Source organism: Microcebus murinus, chromosome 7, assembly GCF_040939455.1.
Source record: "Microcebus murinus isolate Inina chromosome 7, M.murinus_Inina_mat1.0, whole genome shotgun sequence".
Classification (NCBI taxonomy): domain Eukaryota; kingdom Metazoa; phylum Chordata; class Mammalia; order Primates; family Cheirogaleidae; genus Microcebus; species Microcebus murinus.
In genome coordinates, this window is record NC_134110.1 from 107,928,378 (window position 1) to 107,951,195 (window position 22,818).

Genomic DNA, 22,818 nt, shown 5'->3' on the forward strand with positions numbered 1-22,818 from the left:
TAACGTTATGGTTAGGGTAGGGTTACTGTTAGGGTTATGGTTAAAGTTAGGGTAAGGGTTCAATGCAGAGCTAAAATTAGGGTTAGAGTTAGGGATAGGGTCACGGTCAAGGTCAGTGTCAGCGTGAAGGTCAGAGTCAGGGTCATGGGTAAGGTCAAGGTCCGGGTCAGGGTTTTGGTTAGCGTTCGGTTCAGGGTCAAGGTCAAAGCCTGGGTCAGGGTCAGTGTTCGGGTTAGAGTAAGGTTAGAGATAGGGTAAGAGTTAGGGTTAGGGTAGGGATAAGGTTAGGCTTATGGTTAATGTTAGGGTAAGGGTAAATACAGAGCTAGGGTTAGGGTTACAGTTAGGGTTAGGGTTAGGTTTAGGGTCAAGGTCAAGATTAGGGTCAGTGTCAAGGTCAGGGTCAGGGTCATGGTTACATTCAAGGTCATGGTCAGAGTCATGGTTAGCATTAGGTTCTGGGTCAGAGTCAAGGTCAAACCAGGGTCAGGGTCAGTGTTTGAGTTAGAGTAAGGTTAGGTTTTGGGATCGAGTTAGGGTTGGATTATGGTTAGGGTTATAGTTAAGATAGGTTAAAGGTTAAATGCAGAGCTAGTGTTATGGTTAGAGTTAGGATTAGGGTTAGGGTCAGGGTCAAGGTCAGGGGCAGCGTCAAATTCAGAGTCAGGGTCATGTTTACGGTCAGGGTCACTGTCAGTGTCATGGTTAGCGTTTGGGTCTTGGTCAGGGTCAAGGTGAAAACCTGGGTCAGGGTCAGTATTCGGGTTAGAGTAAGGTTAGAGTTAGGGTTAGGGTAGGGTTACGGTTAAGGTTATGGTTAAGGTTAGCGTAACGGTTAAATGCAGAGCTAGGGTTAGGTTTAGGATTAAGGTCAGGGTCAAGGTCAGTGTCAGGGTCATGGTTATGGTCAAGGTCTGGGTCAGGGTCATGGTTAGCGTTAGGGTCTGGGTAAGAATCAAGGTCAAGGCAAGGGTCAGGGTCTGTGTTTGGGTTTGAGTAACGTTATGGTTAGGGTAGGGTTACTGTTAGGGTTATGGTTAAGGTTAGGTAAGGGTTCAATGCAGAGCTAGGTTTAGGGTTAGAGTTAGGGATAGGGTTACGGTCAAGGTCAGGGTCAGGGTCAAGGTCAGGGTCAGGGTCATGTGTATGGTCAAGGTCAGGGTCAGGGTTTTGGTTAGCGTTAGGGTCAGTGTCAGGTTCAAGGTCAAAGCCTGGGTTAGTGTCAGTGTTTGGGTTAGTGTAAGGTTAGAGTTAGGGTAAGGGTTAGCGTAGGGTTACGGTTAGTGTTATGGTTAAGGTTATGGTAAGGGTTAAATGCAGACCTAGGTTTAAGGTTACAGTTATGGTTAGGGTTAAGGTCAGGGTCAGGGTCAGCGTAAAGGTCATGGTCAGTGTCATGGTTAAATTCAAGATCATCGTCAGGGTCATGGTTAGCGTTAGGGTCTGGGTCAGGGTCAAGGTCAAACACAGGGTCAAGGTCAGTGTTCCAGTTAGAGTAATGTTCGAGTTAGGCTTAGGGTTAGGAATAGGGTAGGGTTACTGTTAGGGTTCTGGTTATGGTTAGGGTAAGGGTTAAATGTAGAGCTTGGGTTAGGGTTACACTTAGGGTTAGCGTTATGATCAGGGTAAAGGTCAGGGTCGGGGTGGTCATGATTACATTCAAGGTCAGGATCAGGATCAAGGTCTAACCAGGTTCAGGGTAGTATTCAGGTTAGAGTAAGGTTAGATTTAGGGTTAGGGTAGGGTATCGGTTAGCGGTATGGTTAAGGTTAGGGTAAGGGTTAAATGCAGAGCTAGGGTTAGGGTTATAGTTAGGGTTGGGTTAGGTTTGGCGTCAGGGTTAAGGTAACGGTCAGCTTCAAGGTCAGGGTCAGGGTCATGGTTAGCGTTAGGGTCTGGGTAAGACTCAAGGTCTAAGCAAGGGTCAGGATCTATGTTTGGGTATGTGTAACGTTAGAGTTAGGGTAGGGTTTCTCTTAGTTTTATGGTTAAGGTTAGGGTAAGGGTTCAATGCAGAGCTAGGGTTCGGATTAGAGTTAGGGTTAGTGTCAGGGTCAAGGTCAGGGTCAGAGTCAAGGCCAGGGTCAGGGTCATGTGTACGGTAAAGGTCAGGGTCTGGGTCATGGTTAGCGTTCGGTCAGGGTAAAGGTCAAGGTCAAAGGCAGGATCAGGGTCAGTGTTCGAGTTAGATTAAGGTTAGGGTAAGGGTTAGGGTAGGGTTACGGTAGGGTTATGATTAAGGTTAGGGTAAGGGTTAAGGAAGAGCTAGGGTTAGGGTTAGAGTTAGGGTTAGGGTTAGGGTCAGGGTCAAGGTCAGGGTCAGTGTCAAATTCAGCGTCAGGGTCATGGTTATGGTCAGGGTCAGTGTCAGAATCATGGTTAGCGTTTGGGTCTCCGTCCGGGTCAAGGTAAAAGTATGGGTCAGGGTCAGTGTTCGGGTTAGAGTAAGGTTAGAGTTAGGGTAAGGGTAGGGTTATGATTAGGGTTATGGTTAAGGTTAGCGTAACGATTAAATGCAGAGCTAGGGTTAGGTTTAGAGTTAGGTTTAGGGTTAGGGTCAGGGACAAGTTCTGGGTCAGGGTCAAGGTCACGGTCAGGGTCATGGTTACAGTCAAGGTCAGGATCACGGTCTTGGTTAGCGTTAGGGTCAGGGTCATTGTCAAGGTCAAAGGCAGGGTCAGGATCAGTGTTCGGGTTAGAGTAAGGTTGGGGTTAGGGATCCAGTTAGGGTAGGGTTATAGTTAGGTTTGTGGTTAAGATAGGGTAAAGGTTAAATGCAGAGCTAGGGTTAGGGTTAGGGTCAGGGTCATGGTCAAAGTCAGCGTCAAATTCAGGGTCAGGGTCATGTTTACAGTCAGGGTCAGTGTCAGAGTCATGGTTAGCGTTTGGGTCTCGGTCAGGGTCAAGGTGAAAGCCTGGGTTAGGGTCAGTGTTCGGGTTAGAGTAAGGTTAGAGTTAGGATTAGGGTAGGGTTACGGTTAGGATTATGGTTAAGGTTAGCGTCACGGTTAAATGCATAGGTAGGTTTAGGTTTAGAGTTAGGTTTAGGGTTAGAGTCAGGGTCAAGGTCAGGGTCAGCGTCATGGTTATGGTCAAGTTCCGGGTCAGGGTCAATATTAGCGTTAGGGTCAGGGTCAGGGTGAAGTTCAAAGACATGGTCAGGGTCAGTGGTGGGTTAAGAGTAAGGTTAGAGTTAGGGTTAGGTTTAGGGTTAGGGTAGGGATACGGTTAGGGTTATGGTTAATGTTAGGGTAAGGGTTAAATGCAGAGCTAGGGTTAGGGTTACAGTTAGGGTTAGGGTTAGGTTTAGGGTCAGGGTCAATATAAGGGTCAGCGTCAAGGTCAGGGTCAGGGTCATGGTTACATTCAAGGTCATGGTCAGGGTCATGGTTACCCTTAGGGTCTGGGTCAGAGTCAAGGTCAACCAGGGTCAGGGTCAGTGTTTGAGTTAAAGTAAGGTTAGGGTTAGGGATCGAGTTAGGGTAGGGTTACGGTTAGGGTTATGGTAAAGGTAGGGTAAAGGTCAAATGCAGCGCTAGGGTCAGGGTTAGAGTTAGGGTTAGGGTTAGTGTCAGGGTCAAGGTCTGGTTCAGCGTCAAGGTCAGGTTCAGGGTCATGGTTACGTTCAAGGTCAGGATCACGGTCATGGTTAGTGTTAGGGTCAGGATCAGTGTCAAGGTCAAAGGCAGGTTCAGGGTCAGTGTTCGGGTTAGAGTAAGGTTAGGATTAGGGATTGAGTTAGGTTAGGGTTCCGGTTAGGGTTATGGTAAAGGTAGGGTAAAGGTCAAATGCAGCGCTAGGGTTAGGGTTAGATTTGGGTTAGGGTTAGGGTCAGGGTCAAGGTCTGGTTCATCGTCAAGGTCAGCGTCAGGGTCATGGTTATGGTTAAGGTCAGAATCACGGTCATGGTTAGCGTTAGGGTCAGGGTCAGGGTCAAGGTCATATTCAGGGTCAGGGTCAGTGTGCTGGTTAGAATAAGGTTAGCGTTAGGGTTAGGGTAGTGTTACCGTTAGGATTAGGGTTAAGGTTAGGGTAAGATTTAAATGCTGACCTAGGGTTATGGTTACAGTTAGGGTTAGGGTTAGGTTTAGGGTCAGTGTCAGGGTAAGCGTCAGGGTCATGGTCAGTGTCATGGTTACATTCAAGTTCATGGTCAGGGTCATGGTTAGCTTTAGGGTCTCGGTCAGGGTCAAGGTTAAAGACAGGGTCAGGGTCAGTGTTCCGGTTAGAGTAAGGTTCGAGTTAGGGTTAGAGTTAGGGTTAGGGTAGGGTTACGGTTAGCGTTATGGTTAAGGTTAGGGTAATGTTTAAATGCAGAGCTAGGGTTAGGGTTACAGTTAGGGTTAGAGTTAGGTTTAGGTTCAGGGTCAGCCTTAAGGTCAGTTTCAGGGTCATGGTTACGTTCAAGGTCATGATCAGGGTCAAAATTTGTGTTAGGTTCTGGGTCAGAGTCAAGGTAAAGCCAGGGTCAGGGTCAGTGTTCGGGTTAGAGTAAGGTTAGGGTTATGGTAGGGTTACTGTTAGGGTTCTGGTTATTGTTAGGGTAAGGGCTAAATGTAGAGCTTGGGTTAGGGTTAGACTTAGGGTTAGCGTTATGATCAGGGTCAAGGTCAGGGTCGGGGTCAGGGTTACATTCATGGTCAGGGTCAGAGTCAAGACCAAACCAGGTTCAGGGTCAGTATTCAGGTTAGAGTAAGGTTAGAGTTAGGGTAAGGCTTAGGGTAGGGTTACGTTTAGGGTATGGTTAAGGTAGGGTAAAGGTCAAATGCAGAGCTAGGGTTAGGGTTAGAGTTAGGGTTAGGGTTAGGGTCAGGGTCAAGGTCTGGGTCAGCGTCAAGGTCAGGGTCAGGGTCATGGTTACGGTCAAGTTCAGGATCTCGGTCATGGTTAGCGTTAGGGTGTGGGTCAGGGTCACGGTCAAAGACAGGGTCAGGGTCTGTCTTCCAGTTAGAGTAAGGTTCGAGTTAGCGTTAGGGTTAAGGTTAGGGTAGGGTTACGGTTAGCGTTATGGTTAAGGTTAGCGTAAGGGTTAATTGCAGAACTAGGGTTAGGGTTACAGCTATGGTTAGTGTTAGGTTTAGGGTCAGGGTCAAGGTCAGGTTCAGCCTCAAGGTCAGTGTCAGGGTCATGGTTACGTTCAAGGTCATGATCAGGGTCAAAATTAGCGTTATTTTCGGGGTCAGAGTCAAGGTCAAATTCAGGGTCAGGGTCAGTGTTCGGGTTAGAGTAAGGTTAGGTTTAGGGTTAGGGTTAGGGTTAGGGTAAGGTTACTGTTAGGGTTCTGGTTATGGTTAGGGTAAGGGTTAAATGTAGAGCTTGGCTTAGGGTTAGACTTAGGGGTAACGTTATGATCAGGGTCAAGGTCAGGGTCGGGGTCATGGTTACATTCAAGGTCAGGGCCAGGGTCAAGGTCAAACCAGGTTGAGGGTCAGCGTTCGGGTTAGAGTAAGGTTAGAGTTAGGTTTAGGGTAGGGTTTCTGTTAGCAGTATGGTTAAGGTTAGGGTAAGGATTAAATGCAGAGCTAGGGTTAGGGTTAGAGTTAGGGTTGGGGTTAGGTTTGGGGTCAGTGTCAAGGTAAGGGTTAGGTTCAAACTCAGGGTAAGGGTCATGGTTACGGTCAAGGTCAGGGTCCGGGTCAAGGTCAAACCAGGTTGAGGGTCAGTGTTCGGGTTAGAGTAAGGTTAGAGTTAGGGTTAGGGTTAGGGTAGGGTTACGGTTAGGGTTATGGTTAAGGTTACGGTAAGGGGTAAATGCAGAGCGAAGGTTAGGGTTAGAGTTAGGGTTAGGTTTAGGGTTAAGGTAGGTATACGGTTAGGGTTATGGTTAATGTTAGGGTAAGGGTTAAATGCAGAGCTAGGGTTAGGGGTACACTTAGGGTTAGGGTTAGGTTTAGGGTCAGGGTCATGTTTAGGGTCAGCGTCAAGGTCAGGATCAGGGTCATGGTTACATTCATGGTCATGATCAGGGTCATGGTTAGCGTTAGGGTCAGGGTCAGAGTCAAGGTCATTGGCGGCGGCAGCAGTGGTGGCGACGCTCTGGGTGTGTGGGGCAGGGAGGTGAAGGAGGCCAGGCGAGGAGAGGAGGGGGGCTGGAATGTCTCCACCTTGGCGATTCCATCCGTGGAGGCGCATCTTTTGTGAGTGTGAGTGAGTGAGTGTGAGTGTGTGTGTGTGTGTGTTGTCTGTGTGTCTGTGTGTCTGTGTGTGTAGAGAGACAGCCCCGCAACCCGGCCTGCCCCTCCCTGCCCGCCCCGCCCGTCACCCCTGTCCCTCGGAACCCGACCGACCCGGCTGGCAAACTCAACAGGCCCCCACGGGGCCTGGGGCGGGAGGAGGCGGCAGGGAAGCGCTGTCCTTGGCCCTTGCCCCTGCCTGACCGGCTCCTTCCCGCCCCGGCCCGTCACCTGGGCCACTGCCTGACTCGCTCCTCCCCGGCCAGGCCGGTCACTGTCCTCGGCCCCTGCCTGACCGGCTCCTCCATCGCCTGGGCCTACCAGGGGATTGGTGTGGACACTGCTTCCAGGAAGCCCTCCAGGAACCCGGCAGCAGGGCGGCCTCAGCAGTCTGGCACAGGTGCCCCACTGTGCCGCGGGGGCCCAGCCTGGTGTCTTCCCTGAGGCCCTGCAGCTGCCACTCCCCGCAAGGGGAGAGCCGGGGAGGTGGGGACCGCCTCCTGAGGGGGACGTACACGCAGCTCTCCACGTCGGATTCCGGGGCGCTCTGTCCTGCCCGAAGGCCCAGCTGGCCTGCGGGTCCTTAGAGTGGCAGAAACATCCTCAAACTGATATTGCGAGTCCGGTGGTTGTCTGCACTTTTGTGCTGGGCACCCCAGGGAGCCCCAGGGGCTGGCTGGACAACGCCGTCTGCTCGGGGGCTTTGGAGGAGCAACCGATGCCCTTTGGACTTTGGTAGCAGCGTCTGAGGTGTCTCTGAGCCCTGCGCCATGTCGGGGAGGAGGTGGGAGGGGCCGCGACCTGCAGTCTTGTTCCCGGGGTGGCACGGCATGTGGCTTCTTCCACGGGCTGCTTGGCCTGGACTCCCTGCACCTGGGCCTTTGGAGGACTGGCCCTGTTCTTGCCAACGCTTCCTGCAGAGACCCAGAGCTGGGAGGTTGCGTCTCTCAGCCCTGGGTCGGGCAGAGCCCCAGCGGGCCATGCCCACACCTCTCTCAGCACGGGTCCCCCAGAAGGCTCCTTTGGGACCAGGATTCTCCTGCGGGTGACTTCTTAAAGTCTGGCCCCTGGATGGAGGGGCACCAGGAGTAGAGGAGCCGGAAGCGGAAGGGGGTGCCCATGCGAGGGGACGTTTTCAGGCCAAGTCCCAGCTTCAGCCTGATCCTCCTGGGAACCCCGGGGTGTACATCACACCTCCTGGTTGTCCCGCTCTGAGACAAGTAGCCGGGCTTCGCGTTCCCACAGCAGCCAGTCGTGGGCTGAGGACACCTGGGGCGTTGGGAACTCCCTGGCTTCTCTTTGGATTACCATTTGGAGCTGCTTGGGAATTGTGCCGCCACACACACCCGAGTGCAGGTGTCTTCTGCACAGACTGCGGGCCTCGCTCTTCTGAATGCCGCTAGCTCGCGACCCACCCACGGGTGAACCTGGTCAGGGTACTTTCTCTAAGGGGCAGACTCTTTTCCGGGCGGGCTACCGGTGTCTCTGTTTGCTCGTTTCTTTCTTCCATTTCGGGAAAGGCTTCCTTGCTGGGTGTGGAAATCTCCTATGCCTTCCCTCGCCTATTCTGTCAGCTTTAAAATTCTCTTTCAGTTGCCACCCTCACAGATGGATTAGGAAACTCTTTCCGGTGCACTCATTAGTGAAATGACCTCAATGAAGCTGGAATCCAACATCTAATCGCCAATTTTTAGCGAGTCCACACGCCAGGGTGGTTGGGGTCCAATGCAGCCCCGGCCAGGCCCAGGCCCCTTGGACTGGGCCACAGGAGGACACAGAGGAGGGTCCCGGCCCCCACGGTAGCGGTGCAGGCAGTTCCCCAAGGGCTTGGGCGTTTTCCAGAGGTAGGAGATGGAGGGGACTGATTTCTTCAGCGCCCCACAAACCATGCCACCCCACCCCACCCATGGGACACATCCCCAGAGAGAGACGCCCCATACACTGGCTCCCCTCCCCCTTGCGCTGTGCCCCAGCCCTGACCTGGGGGAATAGGCGGCAGCCCACCCACAGGGCGGGGGGCGCAGCTAAAGGGGTTGTGGGGGAGGGCGGCCCCTGGCTGGGGTCAAAGGGCGAGCGCCCCAGGCGTGCGCAGTCAGCTCAGCGACGCGCTGGGGGTGGGCAGCGGGTATGTGAAGGAGGCCAGGCGAGGAGACGAGGGGGGCTGGAAGGGCTCCACCTTGGCGAGTCCAGCCGTGGAGGCGCATCTTGTGTGAGTGTGAGTGAGTGTGAGTGTGTGTGTGTGTGTATAGAGAGACAGCCCCCCGCCCCGCCCCTCCCGTCACCCCCGTCCCTCGGAGCCCACCGGACCCCGCCTGCGAACTCAACAGGCCCGGCCTGGCGCGGGGCCTGCGGCGGGAGGAGGCGGCGGGGAAGCGCAGAGAGGCTCGGCTTCTTGAGCGTGGCAGGGGCGCCCTCCGCAGTCTAGGGCCACACCACCCCGAACGCGCCCCATCTCGTCTGGTCTCGGAAGCTAAGCAGGGTCGGGCCTCGTTAGTACTTGGATGGGAGACCGCCTGGGAATACCGGGTGCCACAGGCTTCTTCTAGTTTTTTTTTTTTTTTTGCCTCTTGTTCTGTCCCCTTTCTGGGAGCGCCGCGGAGGCCCGGGCTGGGGGTCACCCCCACCCTCAGCGCCCGCCGAGGTGCCTGGCGCCCCAGCCCGCACCGTGGGACTTCCTCTTGTCCTGAGCCGAGACACCGCCGCCACGCGGCAGCATGCGTGGCATCTGGACTCTCAGGTCTCAGACCAAAGGTCTGGCACCCTGTCTGACCGTCCCCCATGGGTGTATGGACACACAAGTTCGACCCAGCGCACGGCCTGCCCATCTCCCATGGGTGTGTGGACACAGCTAGATCCACACAGAGCCCTGCCTTCCTGTCACCCATGGGTGAGTGGACACAGCCTGATCCACACTGCGCCCTGCCTGCCTGTGTCCCTTTGGTGTGTGGACACAGCCAGTTCCACACTGCGCCCTGACTGCCCGTCTCCCGTGGGTGAGTTTACACAGTCACATCCACACTGCGCCCTGTCCCCCTGTCTCTGGTGGGTGTGTGGACACAACAAGTTCCACACAGCGCCCTGCCTACTCGTGTCCCGTGGGTGAGGGGACACAATAAATCCACACGGCGCCCAGCCTACCTGTCTCTCGTGGGTGAGTGGACACAGCCACGTCCACACAGCGTCCTGCCTACCCGTCTCTGTTTGATGTGTGGACACAGCAAGTTCCACACTGCTCCCTGTCTGCCCGTGTCCCGTTGGTGTGTGGACCATGACAGTTCCACACATAGCCCAGCCTGCACGTCACCCATGGGTGAGTGGATACAGCAAGTTCCACACTGCGCCCTGTCTGCCCGTTTGCCGTATGTGTGTGGACACAGAAAGTTCCACACAGAGCCCTGCCTGCCCGCCTCCCATTGGTTTGTGGACACAGCCAATTCCACACTGCGCCCTGCCTGCACGTCTTTCGTGGGTGAGTGGACACAGCCTGTGCCACACTGCGCCCTGCCTGCCCGTCACCCATGGGTGTGTGGACACAGCCACATCCACACTGCGCCCTGCCTGCCCGTCTGTGGTGGGTGTGTGGACACAGCAAGTTCCACACTGCTCTCTGTCTGCCCGTGTCCCGTGGGTGTGTGTACGCAGACAGTTCCACACATAGCCCAGCCTGCACATCACCCATGGGTGAGTGGACACAGCCAGTTCCACACAGAGCCTTGTCTGCCCGTCTCCCGTGGGTGAGTGGACACAGCCAGTTCCAGACTGTGCCCTGTCTGCCTGTCTCCCGTGGGTGAGTGGACACAGCCACATCCACACTGCGACCTGCCTGACCGTCTCCCGTGGGTGAGTGGACACAGCCAGATCGTCAAGGTGCCCAGCCTGCCCATCTCGGGTGGGTGAGTGGACACAGCCACATCCACACAGCACCCTGCCTGACAGTCTCCCATGGTTGTGTAGACACAGCCAGTTCCACACTACGCCCTGCCTGCCTGTCTCCGGTGGGTGTGTGGACACAGCAAGTTCCACACAGCGCCCTTCCTGCCCGTCTCACGTGGGTGTGTGGACACAGCCAGATCCACACAGCGCCCTGCCCGAACGTATCCCATTAGTGTGTGGAAACAGCCAGATCCACACAGCGCCCTGCCTGCCCATCTTCCGTGGGTGAGTGGACACAGCCAGTTCCATACAGAGCTCTGTCTGTCCGTCTCCCATGTGTGAGTGGACACAGACAGTTTCAGAATGTGCCCTGTCTGCCCATCTCTTATTGGTGAATGGACACAGCCAAATCCATACTGTGCTCTGCCTGCCCCTCTCCCGTGGGTATGTGGACACAGCCAGTTCCATACTGCACCCTGACTGCCTGTCACCCATGGGTGAGAGGACACAGCCAGTTCCACACTGCCACCTGCCTGCCCATATCCCGTGGGTGTGTGGACAAGGCAAGATCCACACTGCGCCCTACCTGCCCATTGCCCATGGGTGAGTGGACACTGCCAGTTCCACACTGTACCCTACCTTCCCGTCTCCCGTGGGTGAGTAGACACAGCCACATCCACACTGCGCCCTGCCTGCCTGTCTCACGTGGGTGTGTGGACACGGCAAGATCCACGCTGCGCCCTCCTGCCCGTCTCCCGTGGGTGAGTGGACACAGCCACATCCACACTGCGCCCTGCCTGCCTGTCTCCCGTGGGTGTGTGGACACGGCAAGATCCACACTGCACCCTGCCTGCCCGTCTCCATTGGGTGAGTGGACACAGCCATTTCCACACTGCGCCCTGCCTGCCCGTCTCCCGTGGGTGAGTGGACACAGTCAAATCCACACTGCGCCCTACCTGCCCGTCTCCCATGGGTGAGTGGACACAGCCAGATCCACACTGCGCCCTGCCTGCTCGTCTCCTGTGGGTGTGTGGACACAGCCAGTTCCACACAGAGTCCTGCCTGTACGTCTCTGGTGCATGTGTGAACACAGCCAGTTCCACACTGCGCCCTGCCTGTCCATCACCCATGGGTGAGTGGACACAGCCAGAATCACACTGCGCCGTGCCTGCCCGTCTCCCATGGGTGTGTGGACACAGCAATATCCACACTGTGCCCTGCCCTCCGGTCTCCCGTGGGTGAGTAGACACAGCCACATCCACACAGCCCCCTGCCTGACAGTCTCCCATGGCTTTGTGGACACAGCCAGTTCCACACTACGCCCTGCCTGCCGGTCTCCGGTGGGTGTGTGGACACAGAAAGTTCCAAACAGCGCCCTTCCTGCCCCTCTCACGTGGGTGTGTGGACCCAGCCAGATCCACACAGCGCCCTGCCTGAACGTATCCCATGGGTGAGTAGACACAGCTAGTTCCACACTGTGCCCTGCCTGCCCATTTTCCTTGGGTGAGTGGAGACAGCCACATCCACACAGTGCCCTGCCTGCCCGTCTCCGGTGGGGGTGTGGACACAGCCAGTTCCACACTGGGCCCTGCCTGCCCGTCACGCATGGGTGAGTCGACACAGCCAGATGCACACTGCGCCCTGCCTGCAAGTCTCCCGTTGGTGTGTGGACACAGCCAGATCCACACGGCGCCCAGCCTGCCCTGCTCCCATTGGTGTGTGGACACGGCAAGATCCACACTGCACCCTGCCTGCCCGTCTCCCGTGGGTGAGTGGACACAGCCACATCGACACAGCGCCCTGCCTGCCCGTCTCCCGTGGGTGTGTGGACCCAGGCAGTTCCATACTGTGCCCTGTCTGCCTGTCACCCATGGGTTAGTGGACACAGCCAGTTCCACACTGCACCCTGCCTGCCCATATCCTGTGGGTGTGTGGAGAAGGCATGATCCACACTGCGCCCTACCTGCCCGTGGCCCGTGGGTGAGTGGACACAGCCAGTTCCACACTGCGCCCTACCTTCCCGTCTCCCGTGGGTGAGTGGACACAGCCACATCCACAGTGCGCCCTGCCCACCTGTCTCACGTGGGTTGTGGACACGGCAAGATCCACACTGCGCACTGCCTGCCCGTCTCCCGTGGGTGAGTGGACACAGCCACATCCACACTGCACCCTTCCTGCCTGTCTCCCGTGGGTGTGTGGACACGGCAAGTTCCACACTGCACCCTGCCTGCCCATCTCCCATGGGTGAGTGGACACAGCCATTTCCACACTGAGCCCTACCTGCCCGTCTCCCGTGGGTGAGTGGACACAGTCAAATCCACACTGTTCCCTACCTGCCCGTCTCCCATGGGTGATTGGACACAGACACGTCCACAGAGAGCCCTGCCGGCCCGTCTCCCAGGGCGAGTGGACAAAGCCACATCCACACTGCGCCCTGCCTGCCCGTCACCCATTGGAGATTGGACAAGCCAGATCCACACTGCACCCTGCCTGCCCGTCTTCCGTGGGTGAGTGGACACAGCCAGATCCACACGGTGCCCAGCCTGCCCGTCTCCCGTGGGTGTGTGGACACAGCCAGTTCCACAATGCGCCCTGCCTTCCCGTCTCCCATGGCTGTGTGGACACAGCCAGTACCACACGGCGCCCTGCCTGCCTATCTCCCGTGGGTGATTGGACACAGCCAAATCCACACTGCACCCTGCCTGCCCGTCTCCCGTGGGTGTGTGGACACAGCCAGTTCCACACTGTGCCCGGCCTGCCCATCACCCATGGGTGAGTGGACACAGCCAGATCCACACTGCACCCTGCCTGCCCGTCTCCCGAGAGTGTGTGGACACAGCCAGTTCCACACAGCGCCCTGCCTTCCCGTCTCCCATGGGTGTGTGGACACAACCAGATCCACACAGCGCCCAGCCTGCCCGTCTCCCGTGGGTGAGTGGACACAGCCTGATCCACACTGCACCCTGCCTGCCCGTCTCCCGTGGGTGTGTGGACACAGCCTGTTCAACACAGAGTTCTACCTGCATGTCTCCGGTGTGTGTGTGGACACAGCCAGTTCTACACTGTGCCCTGCCTGTCCATCACCCGTGGGTGAGTGGACATAGCCAGATCCACACTGCGCCGTGCCTGCCCATCTCCCATGGGTGTGTGGACATAGCAAGATCAACACTGTGCCCTGCCTGCCCGTCTCCCGTGGGTGAGTGGACACAGCCAGTTCCACACAGAGCCCTGTCTGTCCGTCTCCCATGTGTGAGTGGACACAGCCAGTTCCAGAATGTGCCCTGTCTCCCCGTCTCCCGTTGGTGAGAGGACACAGCCAAATCCACACTGCGCCCTGCATGCCCCTCTCCCGTGGGTGTGTCGACACAGCCAGTTCCATACTGCGCCCTGACTGCCCATATTCCGTGGGTGTGTGGACAAGCCAGATCCACACTGCACCCTGCCTGCCCATCTTCCGTGGGTGAGTGGACACAGCCAGATCCACACGGCGCCCAGCCTGCCCGTCTCCCGTGGTTGAGTGGACACAGCCAATTCCACACTGTACCCAGCCTGCCCGTCTCCCGTGGGTGTGTGAACACAGCCAGTTCCACACTGCGCCCTGCCTGCCCGTCTCTTGTGGGTGTGTGTACACAGCCATTTCCACACTGCGCCCTGCTTGCCCGTCAACCATGTGTGAGTGGACACAGCCAGATCCACACAGCGCCCTGCCTGCCCGTCTCTGGTGGGTGTGTGGACACAGCCAGATCCACACAGCGCCCTGCCTGCCCATCTCCCATGAGTGTGTCGACACAACCAGATCCACACGGTGCCCAGCCTGCCCAAATCCCGTGGGTGAGTGGACACAGCCACATCCGCACGGCACCCTGGCTGACCGTCTCACATGGGTGTGTGGACACAGCCAGATCCACACAGCGCCCTCACTGCCCGTCTCCCGTGGGTGAGTGGACACAGCCAGATTCACACTGTGCCTTGCCTGCCCGTCTCCCGTGGGTGAGTGGACACAGCCAGATCCACACTGCGCCTTTCCTGCCCATCAGCCGTGGGTGAGTGGACAGAGCCAGATCCACAAAGCACCCTCCCTGCCCGTCTCCCGTGAGTGTGTGTACACGGCAACATCCACATGGCGCCCAGCCTGCCTGTCTCCCGTGCGTGAGTGGACACAGCCACATCCACACAGCGCCCTGCCTGCCCGTCTACCGTGGGTCAGTAGAAACAGCCAGATCCACACGGCGCCCTGCCTGACCGTCTCCCATGGCTGTGTGGACACAGGAATTTCCACACAACGCACTACCTGCCCCTCTTCAGTGGGTTTGTGGACACAGCAAGTTCCACACTGCGCCCTGCCTGACCGTCTCCCGTGGGGGAGTGGACACAGCCACATCCACACTGCACCCTGCCATCCGGTCTCCTGTGGGTGTGTGGACACGGCAAGATCCACACTGCGCCCTGCCTCCCCGACTCCCGTGGGTGTGTGGACACGGCAAGATCGACACTGCGCCCTGCCTCCCTGTCTCCTGTGGGTGAGTGGACACAGCCAGTTCCACACAGCGCCCTGCCTGACCGTATCCCATGGGTAAGTGGACACACCCAGATCCACACAGCGCCCTGCCTTCCCGTCTCCGGTGGGTGTGTGGACAAAGCCAGATCCACACAGAGCTCTGCCTGCCCATCACCCATGGTGAGTGGACACAGTCAGATCCACACTGCGCCCTGCCTGCCCATCTCCCGTGGGTGAGTGGAAACAGCAGGATCCACATTGCACGCTGCCTGCCCATCTCCCGTGGGTGAGTGGACAGAGCCATATACACACGTCGCCCAGCCTGCCCGTCTCCCACTGGTGAGTGGACACAGCCACATCCACAAAGCACCTTGCCTGACCATCTCCCATGGGTGTGTGGACACAGCCAGTTCCACACTGTGCCCTGTCTGCCCGACACCCCTGGGTGAGTGGAACCAGCCAGTTCAACACTCGGCCCTGCCTGCCCGTCTCCCATGAGTGTGTGGACACGGCAAGATCCACACTGTGCCCTACCTGGCCGTCTCCCGTGGTTGAGTGGATACAGCCAGTTCCACACTGCGCCCTGCCTGCCCGTCTCCCGTGGGTGAGTGGTCACGGCCAGAACCACACTGCACTCTGCATGCCCGTCTCCCGTGGGTGTGTGGACACAGCGAGTTCCACACAGAACCCTGCCTGGCAGTCTCCCATGGGTGTGTGCACACAGCCAGATCCACACGACGCCCAGCCTGCCCGTCTCCCATGGGTGTGTGGACACAGTCAGATCCACACGGCACCCAGCCTGCTCGTCTCCAGTGAGTGAGTGGACACAGCCAGATCTACACTGCGCCCTGCCTGCCCGTCTACTGTGGGTGTGTGGTCACAGCCAGTTGCACACAGAGCCCTGCCTGCCCATCTCCGGTGCGTGTGTGGACACAGCCAGTTCCACACTGCGCCCTGCCTGCCCATCACCCATGGGTGAGTGGACACAGCCACATCCACACTGCACCCTGCCTGTCTGTCTCTCGTGGGTGAGTGGACACAGCCAGTTCCACACTGTGCCCTGTCTGCACGTCTCCCGTGGGTGAGTGGACACAGCCAATTCCACACTGCACCCTGCCAGCCCGTCTCCGGTGGGTGTGTGGACACAGCAAGTTCCACACAGCGCCCTTCCTGCCCGTCTCCCGTGGGTGTGTGCTCACAGCCAGATCCACACAGCGCCCTGCCTGACCGTATCCCATGGGTGTGTGGAAACAGCCAGATCCACGCACTGCCCTGCCTGCCCATCTCCCGTGGGTGAGTAGACACTGCCATTTCCACACTGCGCCCTGCCTGCCCATCTTCCGTGGCTGAGTGGAGACAGGCACATCCACACAGAGTCCTGCCTGCCCGTCTCTGGTGGTGGTTGTGGACACTGCCAGTTCCAAACTGCGCCCTGCCTGCCCATCACAGATGTGTGAATGGACACAGCGAGATCCACACGGCGCCCAGCCTGCCCGTCTCCCGTGAGTGAGTGGACACAGCCAGATCCACACTGCACCCAGCCTGCCCATCTCCCGTGGGTGTGTGGACACGGCAAGATCCACACTGCGCGCTGCCTGCCCATCTCCCGTGGGTGAGTGGACACAGCCACATCCACACTGCGCCCTGCCTGCCAGTCTCCCGTGGGTGTGTGGATACGGCAAGATCCACACTGCGCCCTTCCTGCCCATCTCCCGTGTGTGAGTGGGCACAGCCACATCTATACTGCGCCCTGCCTGCCCGTCTCCAGTGGGTGTGTGGACACAGCACGTTCCATACTGCACCCTGTCTGCCCGTCACCCATGGGTGAGTGGACATAGCCAGTTCCACACTGTGCCCTGCCTGTCTGTCTCTCTTGGGTGAGTGGACACAGCCAGTTCCACACTGTGCCTTGTCTGCCGGTCTCCCATGGGTCTGTGGACACAGCCAGTTCCACACAGCGCCCTACCTGACGTCTCAGGTGGTTGTGTGGACACAGCAAGTTCCACACTGCACCCTGCCTGCCCGTCTCCCGTGGGTGAGTGGACACAGCCACATTCACACTGCACTGTGCCTTCCCGTCTCCCATGGGTGTGTGGACACAGCAAGATCCACTCTGCACCCTGCCTATGCGTCTCCCGTGGGTGAGTGGACACAGCCAGTTCCATACTGTGCCCTGCATGCCCATCTCCCGTGGGTGAGTGGACACAGCCACATCCACTCTGCAACCTTCCTGTACGTCTCCCGTGGGTGAGTGGACACAGACAGTTCCACACTGCGCCCTGCCTGCCCGTCACCCATGGATGAGTGGAAAAGCCAGATCCACACTGCGCCCTGCCTGCCCTCTCCCGTGGGTGTGTGGACAAAGCCACATCCACACAGCGCCCTTCCTGCCCATCTCCCGGGGGTGTTTGGACAAGGCCAGTTCCAGACTGCGCCCTACCTGCCCGTCTCCCGTTGGTGAGTGGACACAGCCATATCAACATTGCGCCCTGCCTGCCCATCTCCCGTGGGTGTGTGGACACAGCCAGATCCACTCGGCGCCCAGCATGCCTATCTCCCGTGGGTGTGTGGACACAGCCACATCCACACAGCACCCTGCCTGACCGTCTCCCATGTGTGTGTGGAAACAGACAGATACACACAGCGCCCTGCCTGCCCGTCTCCCGTGGGTGAGTAGACACAGCCAGTTCCACACTGCGCCCTGCTTACCCATTTTCTGTGGGTGTGTGGAGACAGCCACTTCCACACAGAGCCCTGCCTGCCCATCTCCTGTGGGTGTGTGGACACAGCCAGATCCACACTGCGCCCTGCCTACCCGTCTACCGGGGGTGTGTGAACACAGCCAGATCCACACGGGGCCCAGCCTGCCCTTCTCCCGTGGGTGAGTGGACACAGCCAGATCCACATGGCGACCAGCCTGCCCATCTCCCGTGGGTGTGTGGACACAGCAAGATCCACACTGCGCCCTGCCTGCCCCTCTCCCATGGGTGAGTGGACACAGCCACATCCACACTGCGCCCTGCCTGCCCGTCACCCGTGGGTGTGTGGATACGGCAAGATCCACACTGCGCCCTGCCTGCCCATCTCCCGTTGGTGAGTGGACACAGCCACATCTACATTGCGCCTTGCCTGCCCGTCTCCGGTGGGTGTGTGGACACAGCCAGTTCCATACTGCGCCCTGTCTGCCCGTCACCCATGGGTGAGTGGACACAGCCAGTTCCACACTGCGCCCTGCCTGCCCGTCTCCCTTGGATGTGTGGACACAGCAATATCCACACTGCACCCTACCTGCCCATGGCCCGTGGGTGAGTGGACACAGCCAGATCCACACTGCGCCCTGCCTGCCCTCCCCCGTGGGTGTGTGGACAAAGCCACATCCACACAGCGCCCTGCCTGCCCATCTCCCGGGGGTGTTTGGACAAGGCCAGTTTCACACTGCGCCCAACCTGCCCGTCTCCGGTTGGTGAGTGGACACAGCCACATCCACACTGCGCCCTGCCTACCCATCTCCCGTGGGTGTGTGTACACAGCCAGGTCCACACGGCACCCAGCGTGCCTGTCTCCCGTGGGTGTGTGGACACAGCCACAACCACACTGCACCCTGCCTGCCCGTCTCCCGTGGGTGTGTGGACACGGCAAGATCCACACTGTGCCCTGCCTCCCCGTTTCCCGTGGGTGTGTGGACACAGCCTTTTACACACTGCACCCTACCTGCCCGTCTCCCGTGGGTGAGTGGAGACAGCCACATCCACACAGCGCCTGCCTGCCCATCTACTGTGGGTGAGTGGACACAGCCACATCCACACAGCACACTGCCTGACCGTCTCCCATGGGTCTGTGGACATAGCCAGTTCCACAAAGCGCCCTACCTGACGTCTCCGGTGGGTGTGTGGACACATCAAGTTCCACACTGCACCCTGCCTCCCCGATCCCGTGGGTGAGAGGACACAGCCACATTCACACTGCGCCGTGCCTGCCCATCTCCCATGGGTGTGTGGACACAGCATGATCCACACTGCGCCCTGCCTGTCTGTCTCCCGTGAGTGAGTGGACACAGCCAGTTCCACACAGAGACCTTCCTGCCCGTCTCCCTGGGTGAGTGGACACAGCCACTTCTACACTCTGCCCTGCCTGCCCGTCTCCTGTAGGTGAGTGGACACAGCCACATCCACATGCGACCTTCCTGTATGTCTCCCGTGGATGAGAGGACACAGACAGTTCCACACTGCGACCTGCTTGCCCGTCTGACGTGGATGTGTGAACACGGCAAGATCCACACTGCGCCCTGCCTGCCCGTCTCCCGTGGGTGAGTGGACACAGCCTGTTACACACTGTGCCCTACCTGCCCGTCTCCCGTGGGTGAGTGGACACAGCCACATCCACACTGCGCCTTGCCTGCCCGTCTCCCATGGGTGTGTGTACACGGCCAGATCCACACTGCGCCCTGCCTGCCCGTCTCCCGTGGGTGTGTGGACACGGCCAGATCCACACAGCGCCCTGCCTGCCCATCTCCCGTGGGTGAGTGAACAAAGCCACATTCACACTGCACCGTGCCTGCCCGTCTCCCGTGGGTGTGTGGACACAGCAAGATCCACTTTGCGCCCTGCCTGTCCGTCTCCCGTGGGTGAGTGGAGAGAGCCACATCCACACTGCGACCTTCCTGTACGTCTCCCGTGGGTGAGTGGACACAGACAGTTCCACACTGTGCCCTGCCTGCCCGTCTCCCGTGGGTGAGTGGACACAGCAAGATCCCCACAGCGCCCTGCCTGACCGTATCCCATTTGTGAATGTACACAGCCAGATCAAAACAGTGCCCAGCCTGCCCATCTCCGGTGGGTGAGTGGACACAGCCACATCCACACAGCACGCTGCCTAATAGTCTCCCATGGGCGTGTGGATACAGCCAGTTCCACACTACGCCCTGTCTGCCCATTTCCGGTGGGTGTGTGGACACAGCAAGTTCCACACAGCGCCCTTCCTGCCCGTCCCTTTGGGTGTGTGGTCACAGCCAGATCCAAACAGCGCCCTGCCTGACCGTATCCCATGGGTGTGTGGAAACAGCCAGATCCAAACAGTGCCCTGCCTGCCCATCTCCCATGGTTGAGTAGAAACAGCCAGTTCCACACTGCGCCCTGCCTGCCCATGTTCTGTGGGTGAGTGGAGACAGCCACATCCACACAGAGCCTTTCTTGCCCATCTCTGGTGGGTGTGTGGACACAGCCAGTTCCACACAGCCCCCTGCCTGCCCGTCTCCCATGGGTGTGCGGACACAGCCAGATCCACACTGCGCCCTGCCTGCCCGACTCCCGAGGGTGAGTGGACACAGCCATTTCCCCACTGCACCCTGCCTGCCTGTCACCCGTGGGTTAGTATACACAGCCACATCCACACTGCGCCCTACCTGCCAGTCTCCCATGGCTGTGTTGACACAGCGAGTTCCACATAGCGCCCAGCCTTCCCGTCTCCCATGGGTGTGTGGACACAGGCAGATCCACACTGCCCCAAGCCTGCCTGGTTCCTGTGAGTGTGTGGACACACCAGATCCACACAGCACCCTGCCTGACCGTCTCCCATGTGTGTGTGAACACAGACAGATCCACACAGCGCCCTGCCTGCCTGTCTCCCGTGGGTGTGTGGACACAGCCAGTTCCAGGCAGTGCCCTACCTGCCTGTCTCCCATGGTTGAGTGGACACAGCCACGTCCACACAGCGCCTTAACTGCACGTCTCCGGTGGGTGTGTGGACACAGAAAGTTCCACACTGCGTCCTGCCTGACCGTCTCCCGTGGGTGTGTGGACGCAGCCATTTCCACACTGCGCCATGCCTGCCTGTCTCCCGTGGGTGACAGGACACAGCCATATCCACACTGCGCTCTACCAGCCCGTCGTCCGTGGGTGTGTGGACACAGCCAGTTCCAACTGCGCCCTGCCTGCCCGTCACCCGTGGGTGTGTGGACACACCCAGATCCACACAGCGCCCTGCCTGCCCGTCTCCCGTGGATCAGAGGAAACAGCCATGTCCACACAGCGCCCTTCCTGCCCATCTCCAGTGGGTGTGTGGACACAGCAAGTACCAAACTGTGCCCTGCCTGACTATAACCCATGGGTGTGTGGACACAGCCAGTTCCACACAGTGCCCTGCCTGCAAGTTCCCCAAGGGCTTGGGCGTTTTCCAGAGGTAGGAGATGGAGGGGACTGATTTCTTCAGCGCCCCACAGACCAAGCCACCCCACCCCACCCATGGGACACATCCCAAGAGAGAGAGACGCCCCATACACTGGCTCCCGTCCCCCATGCGCTGTGCCCCAGCCCTGACCCGGGGGAATAGGCGGCCGCCCACCCACAGGGCGGGGGGCACAGCTGAAAGGGGTTGTGGGGGAGGGCGGCCCCTGGCTGGGGTCAAAGGGTGAGCGCCCCGCGCGTGCGCAGTCATTGGCTGCGCTGGGGGTGGGGGGCGGGGAGGTGAAGGAGGCCAGGCGAGGAGAGGAGGGGGGCTGGAAGGTCTCCACCTTGGCGAGTCCAGCCGTGGAGGCGCATCTTGTGTGAGTGTGAGTGAGTGTGAGTGTGAGTGTGAGTGAGTGTGAGTGTGTGTGTGTGTGTGTGTGTTGTCTGTGTGTCTGTGTGTCTGTGTGTGTAGAGAGACAGCCCCCCACCCCGGCCCGCCCCTCCCTGCCCGCCCCGCCCCCCCCCCCCCCCCCCCCCCCCCCCCCCCCCCCCCCCCCCCCCCGTCCCTCGGAGCCCGACCGACTCGACCCGGCCGGGAAACTCAACAGGTCCCCGCGGGGCCTGGGGCGGGAGGAGGCGGCGGGGAAGCGCAGAGAGGCTCGGCTTCTTGAGCGGGGCAGGGGCGCCCTCCGCCGTCTACGGCCACACCACCCCGAACGCGCCCCATCTCGTCTGATCTCGGAAGCTAAGCAGGGTCGGGCCTGGGAATACCGGGTGCCGTAGGCTGCTTCTTTTTTTTTTGGCCTCTTGTTCTGTCCCCTTTCCGGGAGCGCCGCGGAGGCCCGGGCTGGGGGTCACCCCCACCCTCAGCGCCCGCCGCGGTGCCTGGCGCCCCAGCCCGCACCGTCGGGCCTCCTCTCGTCCCGAGCCGCGACACCGCCGCCACGCGGCAGCATGCGTGGCATCTGGACTGTCAGGTCTCAGACCAAAAGTCTGCTCTGTGGGAACCGACACGCTGGAGGAAACCTTGAGAGGCTGAGAGGGGAGGGAGTTGCAGAAGAAGGCCAGGATGTCATTTTGAGGGAGTATGTGACCAGAACTCGTCCCGTTGCGTTTGGGGTTCTATGGGCTCCACGTAGGAATCTTTGGTGGTGGCACCTGATGTTGGGGGATCCGGAGTCACACCCAGACCTGCTCCACAGGCCTCCTTTTACTTTTCTCTTCGGATTCATTATTTTTAAAAAGTGTCTCTTATCTCTATTAGTGCATTTTCTTTTCTCTCTCTTTTCAAGCAGATGATGGGAGTCCAAGTATTCAGGTGACATGTGTTGCCCGTGCCCCCCTCCCCCCTGTGTTCTTATTCATTTACCTCTCATGTTGTTCCGGCGTATTGTGGGGGCACCAATGTTAAGGTCGGGTACATCGCCCTCTCCCCGCCTCCCCCCTCGGGTCAGAGCTTCAAGTGCGCCCATCCCCCAGTGGGTGCGCACCCACCCCGTTCCTAATGGATGTGTATGCCCACGCCCTCCCCACGCCCGCCCGACACCCACCCGATGAAGGTGATTCCTCTGTGTCCACTTAGGTGTCCATCGGTTCGTACCCATTTGCCGGTGAGCGCGAGCACGTGGTGCTCGTGTGTCCATTCTTGGGATACTTGGCTTACTGGAACGGGTTCCAGCTCTGGCCAGGAGAAGCACGAGAGGTGCCCTCTCACCGCTGTTCCTCACAGCCGAATGGCACTCCGTGGTGTCCACGCGCCACATTTTATTCACGCACTCGTGGGTCGATGGGCACTCGGGTCGCTTCCAGGTCTTTGCCATTGTGACTTGTGCCCTGACTCTAACCCTAACCCTTACCCAGGCCCCTCCTCGGCCCCTGCCTGACTGACTCCTTGCCACCGGCCTGTCACCTGTCACCTGTCACCGTCCTCGGCCCCTGCCTGACGGGGCTCCTCCGTCGCCTGGGCCTTCCAAGGGCTTGGTGTGGACGCTGGTTCCAGGAGGCCCTCCCAGGAACCCGGTAGCAGGGCGGCCGCAGCGTCTCGCGCAACTCAACCGTCCGCCTGCCGCCCTCGCTAAGTGGCCTGCGGGGGACGTGCTCCCGCTGTGCC

General features: G+C 58.9%; 1 pseudogene; it reads left to right on the forward strand.

The window, feature by feature from the left end:
* The first annotated feature begins 8,592 nt into the window (after window positions 1–8,592).
* On the forward strand, window positions 8,593–8,711 carry LOC142871973 (uncharacterized; annotated as a pseudogene).
* Window positions 8,712–22,818: the final 14,107 nt, after the last annotated feature.